This window comes from Petaurus breviceps, unplaced genomic scaffold (assembly GCF_028583685.1).
Source record: "Petaurus breviceps papuanus isolate PSGF00001 unplaced genomic scaffold, PetGlider_PUasm1.0 126, whole genome shotgun sequence".
Lineage (NCBI taxonomy): Eukaryota > Metazoa > Chordata > Mammalia > Diprotodontia > Petauridae > Petaurus > Petaurus breviceps.
This window is the reverse complement of record NW_027185655.1, coordinates 3184637-3202429: the sequence shown is the minus strand read 5'-3', so window position 1 is coordinate 3202429 and position 17793 is coordinate 3184637. Positions and strand designations below refer to the sequence as shown.

Here is a 17793-nt window from a genome sequence, read left to right as displayed (position 1 = left end):
AGTTCTTCCAATCATTACTTATATGATATGGTCTGGGCCATCTCTAGTCTTCTTGATCGATATCTGGCCACTGGACCCAGATGGCTCTGGAGAAGAAAGTAAGGCTCATGACCTTGAACAGCCCTGCCTCACTTAAATCAAATTCAATTGCAAATCATGTCATCGTTTCCCTGATGTCACAGTCTTCTTCAAGAACAAAGGACAAAGCACATATGATACAGACTCAAATGTTCTCACCAACCCAACTGCCCACCTCTGGATAGGCTCCAATTTGTCACTCTCCTTTCTAAAAGGTGGTGTCTAGAACTGAACAGTAGAGTCCAGGCATCTGGGGCTAGCATCTCCCATATTCCAAACATTAGGCCCCTCGTCATGGTGGTGGAAGATCATATTAACTCTTTTGGTCACCATGTTGTTTTGTGAGTACACAACTCAGTTTGTAATCTTCTAGAACACCAAGAGCTTTTTCATAGGAACTTTTGTCATGCCGTGCCTGCCCATTTTGTACTTCTTCATCTGAGTTGTTGAATACAAGTGTAAGGCTGTATTTGTCCCTGGTAAATTTCATTTCATTTTTTTCATTAAGAAATGACAGCATAAATCTGTCAGTGGAAGCAGCTTTCTGGTGCAATGAATAGAACTCTGAACCTGGACTCAGGAAGACCTAAGTTCATATCCAGCTTCAGATGCTCACTAGCTGTATGACCCTGGGCAAGTCACTTAACTTCTCTTTGCCTAATCTTCTGGAGAAGGAAATGGCAAACTAATTCAGTTTCTTTACCAAGATTACCCCATGGACAGTATTAACATGCAACAGTCCATGGTGCTATGAAGCGTCAGACATAACTGGAGGATTGAACAAAAACAAAGGTTGTCAGTATCTTTGGGGATCTTATTCTATGCTTCTATATATAGTAGAACTTTGGTTTATGAGTAACCTGGTTTACATAGGCTTCCCTGGATGAGGAAAAGTTTTTTGCAAAATTTGTCTTTCAGGACAAACAAAAATTCTCAGTACAAACATAATGTTTGGACAGCTTGAGAAGGGATGACGCTTAACTAGGGCATTGGTTTTTGTTTGTTTGTTTGTTTTGCTTTCATATGTCAAACAAAGAAACTTCAGGTCGGTCTGTTGCCTAATCGGCCTCAGTCCACGTTGAGCCTTCGTGAAGGCGGCATTATTGGCTCTTAACAGGACCATTACAAGCGCGTTCACGTCTGTTTGCATATGTACTGTGGTACTTTGCATAAAAGTGTACGGTAGTGACTGTGATCTACAACAGTATTTGTAACAATGAAGGAACATGGCCAGGAGCTGATGATGGACGAACTGATAGATCTGCATGAGGAGGCTGTGGAGGATGTCTCCTCGGAGGGGGAGGCTGAAAGGTAGGAGGAATCCCTCACGTCAAGTGAGGTTAGGGAGGTTTATCAGACGTGAGGAAAAGTGCAAAATTTTGTTGAAAAACATCACCTGAATAAGGTTGTAGCAATGAGAGTCGCGAATATTTTTAACGATAATGCAATATCATATTACCATGACATTCTGAAAAAAAAAAAACCATCAAAAACAAGTGTCGTTAGACAGATTCCTAGTCAGAAGCCAACATAAAGAAAAAAAATCAGTGAGTCAAATCATGAAAGTGATTCTAAAAAACGAAAAATAAGTGAAGGCAGTAAGGCTAGTCCTACTTTTAGTGAAAGTAGCGTAAGAGAGAACACTCCCAACATTGAAATCCCCCATGTTCTCATGGAAGGAGATTCTCCTTCCAAGCAATAACCCTTCCTCCTCCTCCTCCTCTTCCTCCTTCTTCTCCATCTCCTCTTCCTCCCTCTTGTCTCTCTCACACCAGTCTTGACGCTTCTCAAAGGAAAAATGCAGGTTAATTTGTTTCATTTTCAGTTTATATTGTGTACAAATCATTGCTATTGTATTTCAGGGACAAAAAAAAACTTACTTAAAATTATAAATAATTATTTTATATGAATATTTTGGGGGATGTGGTGCCAGTCATCCAACTTTACATTATTTTCTATGGGAAAATTCACTTTGCAATACAAACAAATCACATGACGAACAGAATCTCGAAAAGAATTAAATTAGTAAACCAAGGTTCTATACTGTGTTGTCTTCCCATCCACTTTTGTATCACCTAGTAATCTGATAAGAATCTCATCTACACCTTTGTTCAAATAGTTTTTTTTAATTTTTTGAAGAACAAAGGAATAAAAAAAGTCTCTGAGATAGTATACTAGAAACTGACCTCCAAATCTCTAATGATAATTCTTTTCAGTTATGTCTGGCTCTTCATGGTCCCATTTTTGGGTTTCCTTGGCCATTTCCAACTCATTTTATAGATGAGGAAACTGAGGCAAACAGATTTAAGTGACTTTCCCAGGGTTACCCAGTTAATAAGTGTCTAAGGCCACATTTGAACTCACAAAAGTGAATCTTCCTGACTTTCAGACCCAGGCCTATCCACTGTACCACCTACCTGCCTGATAACTGAGTCGTCATTCCCTCAGATCTGAATCTAACAGCATTCAGTTCAATTCACAAAATATTTATTTAAGACTTATTATATACTGCCCATTTTTTTCTAAGCACTCAGTTTATAAAGGAAAAACATAGACTTTGCCCCTAAGAATTTTACATTCTACTAGGCCAGAGAATGTCATGGGCCCCTTTGGCAGTCTGATGAAGCCAATGGGCTTCTCGGAATAACGGCGTTAAATGCATGAAACAAAACATGGAGGTTTACAAAGGAAGTCAATTACTTTGAAATGGTTATCCAAATATTGTTAAAAGTCATAGACCAGCTGAAGTCTAACCCCTGACCCCTTGGCAGATGAGAAAGGACAGCATTAACCAGTAGGAAGAAGAGGAAGAGGTTTATAGATCTGGAGCCATAAGGAACTTCAGAAGCATCTAACACAAAGCTCTAATGTTACAGGTGGGGAAATAGACATTCTAGAGAGTTCCCTGCCCCAAATCACCCAACTTTCATGAAAAGATAACACCTGGGTGGCTCCATCCCACATCTTCATCTGTTCACAAGGCCATTATGAGAGACTTTGCCAAATGCTTTGCTGATGTTGAGATAAATAATGTCTACAGAATCCTACCAACCTAGTGACCCCATTTAAAGCACGAATAAAAAGCATCTTCTGGGTATGTCTTTTTTGAAAGGCGCAGGAGACAGACATTTTCAGACATGATTAATGTGTAGGTTTGGTTCCACTTAATGATGATAATAATGATCCTTAACATTTTTATAGCACTTATTATATGTCAGGCATTATTCTAAGTGCACTATGCATATTTAAAATGAAGGAGATGTTTTTGGTTTTTGAAGCATTAGGTTTTTGTTGTTGTTATTGTTGTGTTATGGACAACTAGGTGGTACAGTGGATAGAGAGCTGATCCTGGAGGCAGGAAGACTTTGAATTCAAATCTGGCCTTAGACACTTACTAGCTGTGTGACCCTGAGCAAGTCACTTAACCCTGTTTGTCTCAGTTTTCTCATCTGTTAAATGAGCTGAAGAAGGAAATGACAAACCACTCCAATATCTTTACCAAGAAAACCCCAAATGAAGAGTCATACACAACTGAACAAAACAATAACAAAAACAAAAGTTTGTTGTTTTTTAATTTAGGAAGAAAGGATATTTAGGAAAGAAAAAGAATGATAATGAGAGTGATGCCCTCCTCGAAATAAAGAAAAATTATCATTGGAGCACTTTTTCATGCAAAGAGAACTGAACAAAGTTCAGAGGGTGATACTGAGAGATACTGTCCAAACAGGACCAAATTAGAACTAAGATGCTGAGTTTATTATATGCTTCTTAAAAGTTGTACATAATAAGTCACAGCTTCACATATAAACTTTGATGTTCTTTGCATATGAAAATGTTCTTATCTTTTAGTGTTTTTATTCAGAATTTTTATAAAAGAAAAAAATAGAAGAAATTCAATTGGCCAGAGTTCCTAGAGACACCCATATTTATAACTAGGTCAGCTAGCACCCCCATTTCTTCCTCATCAGAAATGTTCCCATTTATGTCTTCATTATCAAGAGCTTCCCATCCCTCCTCTTCTGGGGAAGGAGATAGATTGGAGAAGGATTCACAGAAGCATTTGAACTGAGTCTTGGAGGAATAGAAGAATCTTAACATGCAGAAACATGGTGGGGGAAGGCATTCTGGTCATGGAGGACTGCCAGTATAAATGCAAAAAGGCAGGAGATTTCAGGACTAGATGAAGGACCATATAGTGGCCCAATTTTACTGAAATGCAAATTGTGTTAAAAGGAGAAATGTGAAATAACTAGAAGGAGGTTGGATTCAGAGATTTGAGAGCATCAAGTGCTGGGCTAATGGATTTGCATTTAATCCTAGAGGCAGTAAAGGGGAGTGGAGAGCTCAGTAAGAAAGTGGCATAATCAGACCTGTCCATTAAGAAAACTCATTTGGCAGCTATGTGAAGAAAACAGAGGAGAGGGAAGACACTGGAAGAAGTGAATCTAGTCCAGAGCTATTAAAATAATCCAGGTAAAAGGTTATGGCATCCTTGAAAGGATTGTGACAATGTGAATGGAGTGTGGAAGAGCTGTAAGTGATGCTGTGGAAGCAGAATTGTGATTATCTTTCATCTATCCTGCATAGATTGTATTTGCATGTTGTCTTTCCTCCATTAGACTCTAAGCTTCTTGAGGGCAAGAATCATCTTTTTCCTTTTTTTTTGTATCCCCATCACTTAGCACAGTCTGGCACATAGTTAGTGATTAATAAAAGCTTGTTGATGTGAGAATCAACAAGACTTATTAATTGATTAGATGCAACCAATGGAAAGCAAAAAGGGGGAGAGTAAAATGGCTCCAATATGTAGCCTGGGTGTATGGGAGGATAGTCATGCTATCAATTTGTAAAGGTGAAGTTGATTGATTTACTCAATTAAGTCACCTCACCCCAGTTAAATAAGTGATAAAAGGCCCGATCAAAGCATTTCAATCATATACTTTAGACTTAGTGCAAAAAGTTTTTGGAATCACAGTGACATTGCACAAGAATCATTTTTCTGGTAGGTTCAGGAAACTCAGCCATTCCCCTAAGAGTCCTGTATAAATTATCAAGGTGGGTTAGAATTAGAGTTATTTGAGGAGCCTTCTTGAGTTCAGGCCTGGCACTCTATGCTCTATAGTGCCACCTAGCATCCCCTTCATGCACAAATAAAGTACAGTAGCATTTATTAATCTCCTACTAGTGCCAGGCACTATATTAAACATGGAGGACACAAAGAAAGGTAAAAGGTAGTCCCTGCTCTCATGGAGAAACAACACGCAAATAGCTATGTAAGAAAACAATATATCCCGGATAAATTGGAGATAATCCACAGAGAGAAGACCCAAGAATTAGAAGGGATAAGGAAAGACATCCTGTGGAAGGTGGGATTTTTCCTGGGACTTGAAGGAAGCCAGGAGGCAGAGATGAGGGGGGGAGAGAATTTTAGGCAGAGGCCAACAGCCAGGGAACCCATGTGGTGTCAGTGAAGGGCAGCTCAGTGTAAGAAGCCTGGAAAGAAGGAGGGGGCCAGGTTACAGAGGGCTTTAAAAGTCAGATAGGATTTTATATTTGATCCTGGAGGCGATAAAGAACCACTGAGCTGACTGAATAGAGCTTGACATGATCAGGCCTGTGCTTTTAGAAAGCTCATTTTGACAGCCAAGTGGAAGACAGATGAGCAGAGAGAAACTTGATGAGGGGAAATCAACCAGCAAGCTATTGCAATAGTCCATGCAAGATGCATAAGCTGTGTCTTAAAAAAAAAAAAAGATTCTAGGAATACTCTCCCTTAAAGGGAGAAGTGGAGATGAGGAGGGAATAAATGTTTTCTTCTTGAAACTGTCCCTCAAAGAATAAGCTTAATTTCTATATATTGGAGGCTTTGATTAATAAGCCTTTTATCTGTCCCAAATGATGTACTGAAATAGAGGTATGCTTTGCTGAGGAGTAAACATTCTTAACCTGGGTTTCTGAAGTTACTTTTTAACATTTTGAGAACTTGTAATAGAATTTGCTGTCTTTGTCATCTGGTATATTTTATTTAATGCTCTTTAAAACATTATTCTGAGAAGAGATCCACAGAGTTTGCCAGACTGTCAAGGGAGTCGTTTAAAAAAAAAAAAAGGTTAAGAATCCCCAGAGACATCAAGGAAAGGGCTTCATTTGGTGACTTTTCTTCCCCTTCTTTGTGAGGATTTACAACCTCCCCTCTCTTCTTCTCCCTCACCAGACTCCAAGTTAGTGGGGGCAAAGATAGAGATTAAAAAGAGCCACAGTCAAGGTAGGGAGAGTTCCTCTCTCTTCAGTAGAGAGAAGGGGACAGTCACTGAGAAATGCTTCCTGTCTGTCAGACATCACTACTGTGTTAGCTGATTTTGTCTACTGGTCTTCACTTTGTTAAAAACCAAGAGGGTTAAGAGGCAACCTGATGAATGTATAGAAAGCTGGCTTCAACGCCAAGACAACCTGGGTCCTACTTCTGATACATCCTGACTTCATGACCTTGAGCAAGTCACAACCTCTCAATCCTCCAAGGTCCAGAAAAGTTACCCACCTGCATTTTTGGAGGGCGTCTCTTTTTTGGGGGAGTCCCCTATACCCATGAAATCATAGATCTAATCTCTATGATTGATGAGATAATATTTTTGAAATTTTTTTTAAATGCTTGGTATGCTAAGCATAAGTACCTGGTACCCCATAGGTGCTTAATAAATGTTTGTTCTCTCTCCACCTCCCATCCCCTTCCCTGCAAAAGGAGGTTAAATGAAAGGTAGGGAATATTATCAGGAAATGACTGTGATACATAGACAAAAGATAAAACTTTTGAAAGAGATTGGAGAAGGGAGGGAAAGTATGGCTCCAATACTATTTTTTTCTTTTCCTCTCAACCCCTACATAAAGTTTAACCTTGAGAAGAGAATCAAGTGATCAATGGGGTAATGACCTCTAGCCAGGAGATACTCTGGGCTCACATCCCACTTCTGACACTTATCAACTTTGTGACTTTGGACAAGCCAATTAACCTCTCAAAGCCCTGGTTTCTTCACCAGAAAAATAAAGATAACAATCACTACATAATAGTACTTACCTCCCAATCAGATAATGTGTGTAATGCAACCTTAAAGTGATAGGGAAATGTCAGTTATCCTTATAACAATGGACTATGTTCTCTCTTAATTTCCTTTGTCTCTTTTCAGGCCATTTCTTTTGGGGGATTCTTCAGGGGATGCAGTAGGCATGACACCCACAAGCCTGAAGCATGTTAACACCATGCTGGCATTCACAGCTGACACATCTTCCTATCAGCATCTTTCAAAGAAGATAAAGTTCAGCTGGAGGTAGATAAACATTTATTAAATGGCTACTATGGGTCAGGCTCTGTGTTGGTTGCTAAGGAGAAAAAGAAAGGCAAAGATAGGGCCTGCCCACCAGGGAGCTCAGAGATGCTAGTCATTAAACAAAACAAAGATATTTGTCACTCAAAGGAAAGAATGAGTGGTAGAAAAACCCTGGAGAATCCTGGTAGTCGCCACACCTTCCTAGGACAGAGCAGCTTCAGAAAGCAGCTTTGGCGGCCCCACATTCTCTGCCACTGACATCATCCCTTCAGGGCAGCATGATGGGAGATCGAGGGGGATGCTGTAGGTGGTGTGCTAAAATAAATATTCTTGTGGTGTAAGTCAATGAAATAACTGCATTACCAAATGGCCCCTCTCATTTTCTACCACTGTACTTGCCCTTAGGGAAATCACCCAAATTGTTTGTTTAATGTAGCATCCTGAAAGGTCTGGAATTTGCTTTGTGGAGGAGGGAGGAGAATGATGTCTCTATTTGAACCGTGTGGTTCCCTCACATTTTCATCTGCTTACCATGGTTGCAAAATGGAGAATATTGAAGGGGACAGACCAGACAAGGATCATGGGCTCACCCTGGTGCTCTGTTACCTGTGGAATCCTGATGGTGAAAGGGAGTTTCAACATCTTTAGGTCAATCCCACCCCCCCCCATCATGTTTTCCCCTGAACTTTTTTTTTTCTTTAATTAAAAAACTTTTTTCCTCTCCTTTCTCCTCTCCCACTAAAACAAGGAAGAAAAGGAAAACACTTGGGGTGGCTAGGTGGCACGGTGAATAGAGCACTGGCCCTGGAGTCAGGAGGACCTGCGTTCAAATCCAGCCTCAGACACTTGACACTTACTAGCCATGTGACCTTGGGCAAGTCACTTAATCCCAACTGCCCTTCAAAAAGCAAAAAAAAAAAAAGGAAAGTACTTGTTACAACTGTGCACAGTCAAACAAATTCCCAAATCAGCCATACCCAAAAACTGTGTGTCTCATTCTGCAGTTGGAGTACAACCCCTCTTCTGTTAGGGAATGGGAGCCGGCTTCATCATCCATCAGTTCTCTGGAACTGTGATTGGTTATCATATTTCTTGCATCTTTTTTATTTTTGCTTTTTGGAGGGGGGACGGTAGGGCAATTGGGGTTAAGTGACTTGCTTAAGGTCACACAGCTAGTTTTTGTGTTGTGTCTAAGGCCAGATTTGAACTCAGGTCCTCCTGACTCCAGGGCCAGTGCTCTGTTCACTGTGCCACCTAGCATCCCCATCAAGGTTTCATCATAAGTATCTGACCAGGTGTAATGAAGAATCCTACACTAGTAACCAGAGAAACTATCTTTGTTGCCTATTTTCAGTTGCCTGGAGTCAGGAAGACTCATCTCAATGAGTTCAAATCTGGCCTCAGACACATACTGTGTCACCCTGGACAAGTCACTTTAAACCGGTTTACCTCAGTTTCCTCTTTTGTAAAATGAGCTGGAGAAGGAAATGCAAAGTCACTCCTGTATCTCTGCCGAGAACACTCCAGATAGGGTTACAAGGAGCCAGACATGACTGAAAAAGAGTAAGCAACAACAACAAACTAAAAATTGTTGTTTAGTCATTTTTCAATCATGTCTGACTTTGTGGCCCCATTTGGGGCTTTCTTGGTGAAGATACTGGGGTACTTTGCCAGTTCCTTCTCCAGATCCTTTTATAGCTGGGGAAACTGAGACAAACAGGGTTAAGTGACTTGCCCAGGGTCATATAGCTAGTGTGTGTCTGAGGGCAGATTTGAACTCAGCAAGACGAGTCTTCCTGACTCCAGTCCCAAAGCTCCATATTTTTGACAAGAAAACTCCAAATGGGGCACAAAGAGTCAGAAACGACTGAAAAGCAACTTCACAACAACAACTAGCACTTGACAAATGTTTGGTGGTGGAATGATAGATTTATGGTCTATGACAACTAAAGAGAAAGATCAAAATGGACAGATCCAGACCTGGACAATTCACTATCATGCTTTGTAGCATTAGTCGGAATCAGGAGGACCTTCATTCAAATCTGATCTCAGACACTTACTAACTCTGTGACATTGGGCAAGTCACTTAACCTCTGTTTGCCTCAGTTCCCTCTCCTGTAAAATAGGGAAAATAACAGCACCCACCTCCCAGGATTCTTTTGAGAATAAAACTAGATTAACAACTGAAAAGTGCTTAGTATAGTACCTAGTCCAAAGTAGATACTATATAAATGTTAGCTATTATTATTTTTGCTTAGGTGGGGAAGGCATTGGAGTACAGAGACCATTTTTCCAGCTACAGATTTGTTTCCCAGCCTTTAATCTTTAATGATCGATTTCTCTGCTCTAGTGGTCTCTACTAGATCCCAGATGTTATTTTCCTAATAAAAAAAAACTGTAGCCATGTCAATTCATTTCTTGCTGGTCCACCCACACTTTCCCCATACTCTTCATCTACTTATTTGCCATCACACAGAGCACAGCTGCTAACAGAGTAGGAGACCAAAATGGAAGCATTGAAGTCTAGTGGGATGTCTAAAAATAAAGCCTGAAGAGGAATAAACAATGACCAAGTACCCTGGGAAAGGCAGTCAAACATACTACCAGAGGTGCTGATGAGGGTCAGCTTCTGCCAGCAAACTGCTACAAGAGAGAAGGAAGAAAGGAAATAAACAAGCATTTTATATTAAGCACCTACTAGATGTCAGGCACTTTACAAACATTTTACAGTTAAGGAAACTGAGACAGAACAGAGGTTAAGTGACTTGTCCAAGGTCGAACAGCCATTTGAGCTTGGATTTGAACTCAGATCTTCCTGACTCCATGCCCAGTGTTCTATCCACAGCACCACTGGCTGTCTCTAGGCAGGTCAAAGAGGCTAAAAACTTGCTGTTTAGACTTGTCCATTTATATTATTAGTCATGGCAGTCAAATGAGATAATATATGTAAAACCCTTTGCAAACCTTCAGGTGCTACATAATGTTAGCTACTGTTACTATTTGTTAGAGTTAAGTGAGTGGCTAAGAGCTCCCTACAGATCCCTGAGGTATCCCGTTAAGTTTAAAACCTCAGTAATAACATTGCATTTGCCTGGGCTTTGGATCTAACAAAGCTGACCTTCAGAAGTCTCTTTCTGCCTTATAGAAAGCTTAGGAGAAGGGGCAGAAAGGAGGGGGTGGGTCTTGGTGCTGATTTCTTGATCTAAAAATATTAAAATTTTCTAGCCCCACCTACTGCTTGGTTTCTCTGCCTTTTAAATAGGAAACTGGCTGCATTGTATTTAAATATGCTCTTCATTTGTGTCATAATTCTGAGATAATCAATATAGAAGCCATTAGCTTCCCCTGCTCAAGCCCACCCCCTTCCAAACTGCCCCCTTATCATCAAGGACAAGATGCAATGTTCACAATCTCATCATTATTACTGATTTCTTGCTCTCACTCCACCCCCACCCCCAAACAGCATGTTGGCCCTTTTGCCTTGGTTATATCTCACCTATACGTCCTTTCTCTGTACTCACATGGCCACGACCCAAGTCCACCATCATCACCTCACCTGACTTTTCAAAAGTCTCCTTGCCTTGGGGCTCCCCACTCAACCCCCTCCTCCTCTTAGCTGCCAAGGTGATTTTATTCCACTCAGTAAACTTCAGGAATTTCCCAGTACCTCCAGGATCAAGTAGCCCTTTGGTTGGTATTTAAAGATCTTCACAATATGTCCCCTTCTTGGGCATTCTGGAGCCAACTAAAAATAGACTCAAGGGACTGAATGTTAAATGTTCAGGGTAAGAATTTACGCCTGAGAAATCTACAAACACTGCAAATCAGAGGCTTGATTTATTATATTGGTGTTGATCATCTAGACTTAAGAAAGTGAAGAGAAAACTCTAATGATGCAGATCTAACTTAAGTGTGTGTACTCTTTTTTTCTGGAGAGTTGATTGTTAAACATTTACCAAAGTACCCTTGGCCCTTTTCTACTTTTCCATTCAGTGAGTAGGCTCTTGGAGTTGGAATCAAGATAGACCTAAGTTTGAATCTTGTCATAAACACTTACTAGCTATCCAACCTGGGCAAATTAGTTAACCTCATTCTCAGTTTCATCATCTGTAAAATGGGAATCAATATTATTATTATCTATAAAATATTATATATTATATAATCATAAATATTTAATAATATTGTGATTATTATATTATATATAAATATTATCTAATAATTTATTATAATTTATTATAGTATATGCTATGCTATGATTATATTATACTTATATCATATCATATCATATTATATTATCATATTGTATCGTATCATATCATATCATAATATATCATTTTATATCATATTATAGCATGTTATAGATTATTGTATCATATCATATGATATCATATTATGTTATATCATGTGTCATGTTGTGTCATGTCGTGTTATGTTATATCATATCATATCATATTATATTATAGCACCTCCTTCCCAAGGTAATTGCAAGGATCAAATGAGATAATATTTGTAAAGTGCTTTGCAAACTTTAAACACAATATAAATGCTAGTTATTATTAACCCTGTGGTTAAGAGGAAATAATGCTGTGCATTCAGCCTCCTGAAAACTTTGGTTCTGGGTTAGATTTTTTATGATTGACGGCTCTCCTATAATTAGTCTAGTAGGATTACAGAATTATGGTGGATGTCAGAGAGGTATACATGAGATTTTTGGTACATTAAAAAATATCTTAGGGACTTTTTTTTTCCTTTTTAGGGGGCTGTTTCACATGAGAAGCAATGCCAAGTATGACAAGCAAAAGAGAAGATGGGCTGGTCCTGTGATGAGAGAGAAATAAACAGTGGCCAGCTTGTTTTCTTCACTGGTATCCCCAGGATGACAACACAATGCCAGGAAAACCCATACGCAAGGGATGGAGTCAAAGGTGTGACATTAAATGTTTTAACAACCATCTCTCTGAAAAAAAAAAGGAAGGACAAGGCACAGTTTTAACTTTAATCTGCATTAACATTTTCTGTATCACTTTCTTAAGTCTATACACTCAACAAAACTATAAGTTGGTCAGTCAATAAGCATTTCTTAAAGGCCTACTATGTGCCAGGTATTCTTCTGGGGTGCTCCACAGGGCTTCCTATATATATATTTCCTATTTCTATATTTGATACCAGAGAATGCCTATTCTTAGTCCTATATTTATTATCATAGAATTTATTATTTTTAAATTAGATACAATGAGAGGCAAAGGGCAGTCACTGCCCGCAAGAAGCTCACAGTCTAATGGGGGAGAAAGCAAGCAAACAAATATTTATAAATAAGCTATATAAAGGATAAATAAGAAATGCTTACCAGAAGGAAGGCACTCTAATTACAGGATTGGGAAAGGTTTCCCAAATTGAGTCCTGATCTGTAGGGTTTGGGGATTTCCAGTATGTAAATGCTCACACTGAAAATTGACCAACTGACACTAGAGTCGGTCCATGATGGCCCCAGTACAATCCTGGATCAGTTCTCCATGTGGTGAATGGGCAGTCATGGAGGAAAGTCGCACTGAATAGGCAAGCACAGAGGGGTTACAATGTCTGCCATTGGAGGGAGCTCCACGTCACTGAAATTACCTATCTATGGGATTACTAGGGCAAGATACTCCTCTAATTACTCCTCGGTGATTTCTTACAAATAAAGAAAATTCAGTCTTGTCTCCGCAGAAATAAAGAAGAGAATTCAAGGTAAACTTAAATTTGTAAGAGTAGTAGCTACTTCTCAATTATTTCTGCTAAAAGGCTATGTTCATGAATAACTCAGCAATACAAGTTTAGCCAATGGCTTTATCTCCTTCCCACACCAGAAATACTGACAATAGAAAACATGGATTGATTTCTGTTCGTTTTACTTCTCCCTTTTCCTTTTGTTCAAAGTACATCTTTTTTTTTTTGCATTTTGGAGGGCAATTGGGGTTAAGTGACTTGCCCAAGGTCACACAGCTAGTTGTTATGTTAAGTGTCTGAGGTTGGATTTGAACTCAGGTCTTCCTGACTCCAGGGCTGGTGCTCTATCCACTGTACCACCTAGCTGCCCCCTACTTCTCCCTTTTCTAGTCCTCCTCAAACAGAGGTGTGAATAATAATCAAAAAGTAGAAGAAAAGAAGGAATAAGAGGGAAATAAAGGTATTGGCGATCCTTTGCCTAGCCACAGCCTAGTCAGTTAAACAATTGTCAAGAGATAATTGAAAAATTATATGCAGACTATTCATAATTTTAAAATTACGTGGTATCTCAGACTTGCATGTTTCAGAGCTATGGATGTATCCTGATGCCACAACATGGCAGGGAGGTAACTGTAATCTCAAAAGCTGTACTAGAGGAGAAGCAGCTCTGGCACATCCTAACAGATGAGAAAACCTTCTGATATGGACCTGGTGACAGATTTATGTCTTGTCTACGGAGCATCCCAGCTAAGTTCAGAAACTCATTTCCAAAATGACTATCGTGTGACTAATTTTTCAGCCACAGCAAGTCTGGAATATAGCTTATCAGGTCACAGAGGGGTCTCCAGGGAGAACCAGACTAAAGAACTTTTGGATCTCTCTTGTGCTGAATTAAATGTAACCCCTGAGCTCTACACACACACACACACACACACACACACACACACACACACACACTCACACACACACACTCACACACAGGCTTTCCCAACAACACCCAACCTTGGGTGACATCATCACTCTTTGTTGTTGTTCAGTTATTTCAGATGCATCCGACTCTTTGTGACCCCTTAGCATCTTCTTGGCAGAGATACTGCAGTGCTTTGCCATTTCATTCTTCAGTTCATTTGACAGATAAGGAAACTGAGGCAAACAGGGTTAAGTGACCTCCTCAGGGTCACACAGCTCATTCCTGTCTGAGGCCAGATCTGAACTTAGGTCTTCCCAGACCGAGCACTCTATCCACTACGCCACCTTACTTTCCCTGTCATCATTCTACTTTCTGCTGTTTTAAAAAATCTGAGCTCTCCATTTTGAATAGGATTTTGTTGTGGCTTCTGCAGGCTCTTACATATCAGCTATCTACTGGGCACCATGTTTTCTCGAGCTGCAGCATATTCTGAGTTGCACTTTACCAGCATCTGCTGGCTGTCAGTCTTTTCAGGTGATCTGTTGCTCCTTGCTACCATCTGTAAAGCTGGAGTGGCTAGTAATCTTCTCTCTGGCAAGTGGGGCTAAAGCTCTCTTAATTCACATAGCCTTAGGTCATGATGGCTGCACCAAGCTAGGAATCTGGCAAAAATCAACAGATGAGATCAGATCAAGATTAAGTCTATTCATTTGACAGATCTTCTGTTTTTCTTGAGTTACCTGACCTTGGTCAACTATCTGACATGGGGTTGGAAATTTTCTTTAAATTCCTCACAAATCTCTGAAGTTCATTTTGGGGAATCCACTCCACACCATCATCATAGGCCATCATGGGAACTGTGAGGGGCTGGAGTGACCAAGGTTTTCCTCAGTCCTCTTCTTCCCCCATAATGCTCCTGGTTGGCAAGTAAATAAACCTGGTTTGAGGAATGAAAGAACTAGGTGAAATCTGCAAGCCCATCAGCTTCAGCCTTAGATCTCTTATTTGAAATTACTGCCTTCAATATGCACACCTTCCACTTACAAAATTACTAAAAATGTGCTTAGCATTCCTGCCAGAAAGAAATAAAGCTCCTTTATCTCCCTACCTTAGGGAATGTGCTTATTCATAATACTCTCAGATATATAACTCTTTAATGAATGCATTATTATGTAGCTTTTTTACATTTTTGGTCTAAAGCCAAAGAAAAATATTTTTAAAAGAACCATTATTCTAATGGTGTCTGATTTCTGATGCATGTCTAAAACAATTTTCAAATTACTAGTTAGGGAGTAGAAGTAGGACCTCCCCACAGCTCCAGCTTCCACCTTCTCCAATCCATGAAAAAGGGGACTCTAAACAAACTTTGGAGCTGCACAACCCACAAAATGACACAGAGAAGCTAACCTCCCCCTGAGGATAGCCCAGCAGGCCAGCAGAAATTGGCCAGTGCGGCACTCCGGGAGCCAACCCCAGCCCCACACCAAGGCTTTAGCCCCAGGGTGGGCCTGACCACCCTCTGGCCAGAAGGACTCCAGATCAGCAGTAGCTGTGGCCTTTTCCAGATTTATCAACACATAGATGCAAAGGACAAAGTGAGAGGTCAGTGCAGTCTGGACTTTGGGACCCAGTAAGTAGGAGGGCATGGCTTTTGCCCCAGGGTGAGAAGATGCTGAGACACTGGCACAGCCAGCCAGCACCACATGGCAGCTTCAGCTCCTAGCCTGCAGACTGTAGGGGGACCAAGCACCAGTCTGAGGGGTAATTGCTCTTGCTTTAACCTGCTTGGATCTGGATTGCAGTCTAGGGTGGAGGTCCTGGGGTGTGTGTCTAACTTGCCAGAGCATGTGGAGACCTCAGAGAGGGCACCCAACTAATACTTCCAGCAGCTGAGAAAACCCCAGCATTTGGTATGAAAGCTCCCCTGTCTGGTGACAGAGTCCTACTGCGGCAAAAAGCCCAGGGGTCAAGTGACTGAGGGGCAACATGACCAGGCAAAGGAAACAAAGCAGACAGAAGATTCCAACATTAGACTCCTATTTGGGGGACAAAAAGGAGCAAAGCATGGAACAGGAGGAAGACAGTGAAGCCAGAACTCTTGCACCAAAAGCTTCAAAGGAAAATACCAGCTGGTCACAGGCCATAGAGGACCTTAAGAAGCAGATAAGAGAAGTGGAGGAAAAATTGGGAAGAGAAGTGAGAACAATGCAAGAAAATTATGAAATGAGAGTCAACAGCCCGACTGGGGAAAATAATACCTTAAAAAATAGACTAACTCAAATGGAAAAAGAGGCTCAAAAAGGCAATGAGGAGAAGAATGTCTTAAAAAGCTGAATTTGCCAGATGGAAAAAGAATCTCAAAAGCTCAATGAGGAGAATCATTGCTTCAGAATTAGATTGGAGCAAATGGAAGCTAATGACTTTATGAGAAATCAAGATGCTATTAAACAGATCCAAACAAATGAAAGAATAGAAGGCAATGTGAAATACCTCATGGGAAAAACCACTGACCTGGAAAATAGATCCAGGAGAGATAATTTAAAAATTATTGGACTGCCTGAAAGCCATGACCAAAGTAAGAACCTAGAAATCATCCTCCAGAAAGTTCTCAAAGAAAACTGCCCTGATGTCTTAGAACCAGAAGGTAAAATAGAGGTTGAAAGAATCCACTGATCACCTCCTGAAAAAGATTCCAAAAAGAAAACTCCTAGGAATGTTATAGCCAGGTTCGAGAATTCCCAGATTAAGGAGAGAATATTACAAACAGCCAGGAAGAAACAATTTGAATATTGTGGAAACACAATCAGGATAACCCAGGATCTGGCAGCTTCTACACTGAGGGATCGAAGGGCTTGAAATATGATATTCTGGAGGTCAAAGGAGCTGGGATTAAAACCAAGAGTCACCTATCCAGCAAAACTGAGTATCATGTTTCTGGGGAAAATATGGTCATTCAGTGAAATAGAGGACTTTCAAGCATTCTTGCTGAAAAAAACAGAGTTGAATAGAAAATTTGACATTCAGACACAAGAAGCAAGAGATGCATGAGAAGGTAAACAGGGAAAAGAAATCATAAGGAACTTATCAAAGTTTAACTATTAACATTCCTACACAGAAAAACAATAATTGTAACTGATGAAACTTTCTCAGTAGTTGAAGGGAATATATATATATTATATGAGGGTATATGGCATATGAATATATATGTGAATGTGTGTATACATGTTTACAGGTATACATAGATAGAGGGCACAGGACCAATTTAACTGGAAGGGATGATACCTAAAAGGTGAAATTAAGAGGTGAGAGGGGAATATAATGAGAGGAGATGGGGAGAGACAGAATTGGGTAAACTATCTCATATAGAAGAGACAAGGGAAAATGGTTACAATGGAGGAAAAGAATAGGAAGGCAAAAGGTTATGGTTCAACCTTATTCCCATTGAATTTGGCTTGAGGAGGGAATGAAATACACACTAAATAGGGTATCTCACCCTACAGGAGAGTAGGGGGGAAGGGGAGGAGAGGGGGAATGATGGAAGGGGAGGAGAGGGGGAATGATAGCAGGCTGGGGGGGAGGGAAGTTGGAAGCACCCACTTTTGAAAAGCGACAGGATCAAAGCAGAGAATAGAATAAGTGGGAGGTGGGATAGGAGGGAGGGAAATATAGTCAGCCTTTTACAATATATCTACTATGTTATTGTTTTGCATTAGCCACACATGTACAATCTATACTGAACTTCTTATCTTCCCAGTAAGGGTGGGTGACAAGGGAGGA

The 17793-nt window shown here is 40.3% G+C and overlaps 1 long non-coding RNA gene across 1 annotated transcript in view; it reads left to right on the top strand.

Moving 5' to 3' along the window:
- Positions 1-13246, top strand: part of LOC138163950 (uncharacterized) — a 53964-nt gene extending 40718 nt beyond the window's left edge. The window contains exons 2-3 of the long non-coding RNA XR_011168966.1: positions 7260-7400; positions 12157-13246. This is a non-coding gene — a long non-coding RNA (uncharacterized lncRNA). The remainder of the gene's footprint in view (positions 1-7259; positions 7401-12156) is intronic.
- Positions 13247-17793: the final 4547 nt, after the last annotated feature.